The following is a 5,914-nucleotide window of genomic DNA, read 5'->3' on the forward strand; positions in this document are numbered from 1 at the left end:
AGAGAAGGAAAGAAGGAAAAGAGGGAGGAAGGAAGGAAAGAAGGAATGAGGGAGGGAGGGAAGGAAGAGAGGGAGGGAGGAAAGGAAAGAGGAAGGGAGGAAACCTCTGTTATGAATATCCTTAAGTATCTACTATGGAAAGTTCATCTCCTCCACATTTCCTCCTCCAACATAGATTTCTCCAGCAATATCCTAAGTGTTGCTTTTTTGTTGAGAAATAAATCTTGTGAAAGCTAAGTTAGCTTCGTGCTGTCTTTTCAGGCACCAAAGATAAAAAAAAAAAAAGATACACCGTTTTACACGTGAATAACATTTAAAGTTTAGTTATAGGGCCCTCAGCTTCAGCCTAAAATCTCCTTCATTCCCTCCTTTCCTTTTTCCATCATGACCCTAAAGAGCAGAATGTCATTTTTCAAACGCAGGAACCTCCCCCGCGTACATGAATTACATAGGTTTCCATGCCAATATCCTTATCTCTTCCTACTCTGATGGACACCCTGCTGTCCTCAATGGGAAACAGTTACTTCTTGGAGGAAGACTTAACTTGTGTTGGCAATTTGACTGAGAATGTTTCTCATCTGTGTCCACGTGGGCAACGATGAGTTGGGGCTACTGCTTTCCTAGAAAGAAATCAATGTCATGTTCAATCATACAACTGCTCTCTGTTTATAAATACTCCACCTCGGACTAATTCATCCCTGCCTTCTGAAACGCAGTTGAGTAAACTCTGATCATTAATGGGGGCTTCGGTTCTAACTTGGGGTTAACTTGGCAAATAAAACTTCTAAGAGGAACCCATAACAAGGTCAAACTTCGTCAGTTTCTCTCCCATAGTGTGTTACAAGGAGTTCGGAGTAGTGGTAACACTTGGAAACCGAGCCGGCATTCCTGTACAGCAAACAAGTTTAATAAGAGAAAAAGAATTGTCCATTGAAATTCACAAGGAAAATATCCCTGAGCACCCTAAGAGGTGATGCAGAGGTGTGAGAGCTGTTATTACCTGGTGTGTTCTGTGGTTTCATTCTTCTGGGGTGCGTGGTGCGGTGATGGTAGGCGTTGACTTGGGTTTGTCTGTGGTGTGTGGGGTATTTTCTTCTTACCTCCTTGCATTTTAGAGCTGTCTCTTTACCACATAGCACTAAGCGATGCGGAAACATGGACGTGTTTCTTCAAGCGCCCAACTTGGATAATCAAGCAAATTAAAGAACAAATTTCACTACTCTCGCCTCAGGACCACTGCCATCTCTGCACCTGTAACTCAAAGAATGAAAACGCTGGTTATTTATGTTGTGCTTTCCGCCTCTTGGATCTCAAGCGAGTTGACCTGATTTTTATAGCCCTTTTACCCAAGCAATGAGGATTCTTCCCCTCACTTCACCTCCCCCCACCCCCAGTCAACCCCATAACTGAGTGGCTTAGGAGGAGATCTGTAACTGGGATGAAGCAGCTGTTGGCTTCATGCCGTCCTCTAACTTGATTATTCTTTGGACACGTTAGGCAAGCATTAGTGATTGATAATGACGCTAATTAACCCCTTTCCTTTCCAAACAGTAAACTGCTGCCAGCAGGATGCTACAAACAATAAATATAAAACACTGCATACATCAATATCTGTTTAAAGCACAACTTCATTTGGGCACATTTAACCATAGTGCTTTCAGTTAACAGTTTCACTATTTATTCAAGCACTTCTCCAAAAGCGTGGGGCGGAGGCAGAGGAAGAGAGAGGGTTAAGAAAAGGAGCCTGCAGCTTTAAGACCACAAAAAAAACGCTGTCATACCTGTCAGCTGCAGCAAAGTTGAGCTCTAATGAAAACCATGCGTAATTTTTTTTTTTTAATTTCAGGTCAATACTTTTTTAAAACTTAATTAATCCAGCTCTGTTCTTAACCTATTTAAACTTAACACAAAGTTGATGACCACATAGGATTTTTTTTTCTTTCGGGGCGGGGGTGGAGAATGGGAAGCAGCTCTCCTACCTGACATGGAATTATGAATTTACTTTGGGTTGAGAAAGCAGTGGGGAGACTGTTTCATAAAGGCTGGTGAAATTCAGATTTTCAGAGGATTTGGGGAAACCAGGGCAAATTTGATCTGATTGTGCAGTCTAACGTAACCTGAGTTGTAAAGAAATGTACATTAAATTTGGAATTTTGATAAATGAATATTCCTAGCAAGTGAATAAAATGTATTCAATTAACTAAAACCCTGTGCACTTCTGAACTGAAGTGGAATCGACTGTAATTGATTTATTTGAAACCAGAGGTTAAGGACTGAATTAGCTAAGTACAACTGGGTATTTCAAGCCACTGACTTCTCAAATGTCAAATCCCTTCTATTTTAAATATTATTTCAGCTGCGGGGCATTGCAGTCCTGATGGTAGTTCCATCAAGAACTCAAATTATATTAATATTCGATTTTGGGGAGGAATGGATTGGATTGTGATTTTTAAAGGGTGTTGGAGAACAGAAGGGGTAATAAAGGAGCATTGTGTTTTTATAAAAATTGGGTGTGGTAATTAGCATAGCCTAGCAAGCATCCTTATAATTCAAGTACGTATCCTAATTTGAGTTAATCTAAGGAGAATCATGGTTGTTAGTATATAAACATGTGACCTGTCAAGTAATCACCATGTGCTTTAAAAAATATACATTGGTCACAAGAGATAAAGTCAAAATCCATATAGTCTTCAGTTAGACCCATAAAAATTATTTCTAATAATAACTGCTCTAATCCTCCCACTCCTTAAAAATATATATAACTTCTTTTAAATATTTAGAAAAAGAAAGTCACAATATCCTGATCCTCAAAATGTCTAACTGTGGAATAAAAATAACTAATTCGGTGCATTTGGAAACCATTGTTTATTATGACCTTGTAATGTTCTAACCCACTATTTCCTCTCTATCTTTCTCAGGATGCAAGGATTATGTTGGGTTCAGGTTTTCCCACATAACAAGCATCTGTAAATCCAGATATGAATGAATGGTATTTAATAAGATTGTTTTCATTTTAAAATGAGTATTTATGTGTCGTTGGAGAAAGAGCAGCAAATGTATGGCTGTTTATGAATGCTATTGTGCCTGAGGTTAGGATCCCCCACACAATCTGAGATGCAGCCAAGAAAAACAGCCTTGATAGACAATGCTTCACTTCACCTGCTACGATGCTGTGTGCATTTCATTTCTGTCAAGAGTATGTACAGTTAGGGTTCATTCGCCTCATTATTTTGTTACATCTACGTTACAGTTAACCAGTCTCTCTAGGAAATAATAAATAACCGCTTTAAAAAACAATTGCTGCCTTGCGTTCTGAGGATACACTTTCCATTTGAAATTAAAAAAAAAAACCCACCATTGTTATGAATTCTCTGGCTTTGGAAAATAGAATTGAGACTCCACCAACTCTCGTTGTCTGTCGAGATTGATTTTACACAGCCTTCCATAAGGAGATTAGAAAGCAAAGGGCTGCAAAATGGACACTGTCTAATGCTTTGCTTCCTTAGTCCTTCGGAATGTCAAACCAGATGAACAATTGTTAAATCTCCTCCAGTATGTATAGCTAGACACCTCTTCTACGACCTTTCCTGAAAACCTTCCAGTTAACTACCTCCATTTTCTTCTTTAAAAAAAAAAAAAAAACATTAAAAACCCCCATCACTTCCAAAGCAAAGACTTTCCAAATCAGACTTTCCAAAAGCTCTGAATTCGCCATTTTTAGGTCCAGGAAGTCCTTCCTGCTTTAAGAGCTAAGCATATAGTCCTGTTGTTGTGGAAGACAGATAGGAAAGGTCTGTAGGGCAGGATTCAGAGCCCTCCCCCATCCTCTCCACCCCACCTCAGAGCACATTTTCTATTTCTGAAAGGTCCTAGGAGGAGCCTCGAGGTGACAGAAAAGGGTGGGTGGGCATTTAGGGTGCAGGCAGAAGAGACCCTGGGAATGAACGTCATTTCCCACTCACCTCTGCTACCTCAGGAGATCCTACAAACAGCATAGTGGTGAACTCAGCCCTAAATAAAGGCTAAAATAAATGGGAGACAATGTGCCCTCCCCTTCCCTGCTCCACGGGCGTTTCTGCAACCATTCCTGCTCTCTGCCCACAAAACCAGAGCTAGCTTTTGCTCATTTACATGTCTTAGCCACTGAGAAGCTGGAGCTCGCAAGTGAAGGTTTAAGTGGCATTTCCTTTGTGCTAATGAACTAACAATTCAAATGTCAGTTATCCTCTGAGACAGATTCCAAAGTANAAAACTTTATTTTTAATAATAAAATTAATGTCTCTAGTCAGGAAAAGATAGTATGTCATTCCTTTAGCAGTACAAACAATCTTTTATCCAAAAGAATACATTGGGTTTTATTGTGTAATTTGTCTGAATACAGACTCGGTGGAATATCTAAATGATACCCTGCTCTGAACTCCAAGTTGAAAGTAAGTTTTTATTATACTTGAGGGAAACAATGGGTTCAGCTGCTTATTGCACGGAGCAATTGCCAAGGGAGAGTTAAACTCAATTACTGTAACCATACTGAATAAAAAATACTGCCAAGAACAAAAATACGCCTGGGTAAAGACAGCCACTGAATAAAAAAAATCGACATAAAGCGTATCAAATATTTATTTATCTGGGTAACAAAGGACTATGATACATTGACAGGCATGAAAACTACTGCCAGCACAACTCAATACAATACAACTAGTACTGCTTCCAAAATGGCCAGTGAAAATACAGAATACCAGGTGGTCCCAAATGTTTGAAGTTCTTTCAACAAAAAGAGAGAGAGAAGGGGGGGGGGGAATCCCTTACCCTTGGTTTAAAGACAATACTCATTTATTGCTCAAATGATCCTTTCGAGGGAGGAAGTGGAATAAAATAAACTTTTTTTTTTCTCCCCACAATACATAGAAGGGTTATCAAACCACTCGAGTTTCAAAATCTTTCCAGGGTCCGAGATCACTTTTTTTTTCTTTCAGTTCAATGAAAAGCTAAATGTAGTACTAATTATATATAAAATTTTATTTTACTCTGTTTTTCTTCGTTCAGCTGTCTCATTGTCATCTGTAACATGCTACAACAGGGCTAAATTCATGAACCCCAGAGGGGGAAAAAAATCCCCCAAATCTTGAATTTCTAAATAAGTACTATGAACCACATGAAGAACTAATACGGAAGATTCAAAACCCCACTAAACAAGAGGTAAACGAGATCACCAGATAAATAAAAAAAAAAAAGAGGCTTAAAACAGACTCACCATATTTACAATTCCCATTAAATTACACATAAATAAATATATACAGAGACGTGAACACTGATTCCCTTATATAACTGTGAATCGTGTTGCCAGAGGAAGTTCAAGTTGGTCGCTTTACCTTGAAGAGGAAAAACTTCTACAACTGAAGACATGACATATGGAACTTCGTGTATTTGTGTTCAAGTTTATTCACAATACTGATAAAAATGTCATTATCCTTTTTGCTTTTTTTTGTTTTTTTAGTATGGCTACAATTTGAACCGAAGTGTGTAAGGGAAGGTGGTGATTCAGTCCCATGAAGCTCATATCCTTTTTTTTTTTTTTTTAAATTTTTAGGTTCTTTTTTTTTTTTTTTTAGAAAAAAAGTGTTTTTCATTTTTTTGTGGTGGTTGTCATTGTTGAGTTCTCGTTGGTTTTTTTGTTTTTAAAAAAAGGTTCACAAACTTGGACAGAACTTTTCTTTGCTGGCTTCAAGGCCTGTTCTGTTCTCTTAGGCTCCACAGGAGGGCAAAGGGGAGGTTGATGCTGACGGGGGTAAGTTGAGGCAGGGGGGCGGAGTCAGCAGGGGCTGTCCTGCTGACCGAAGAGAGAGCCCCCCCCACCCCGGGCTCTGGAGGGCTGTGGGCGGCGGTTGTGGCGGCGGCGGCAGTGGCGGCGGGGGGG

Source organism: Crocuta crocuta, unplaced genomic scaffold (assembly GCF_008692635.1).
Source record: "Crocuta crocuta isolate KB4526 unplaced genomic scaffold, BGI_CrCroc_1.0 scaffold24, whole genome shotgun sequence".
Lineage (NCBI taxonomy): Eukaryota > Metazoa > Chordata > Mammalia > Carnivora > Hyaenidae > Crocuta > Crocuta crocuta.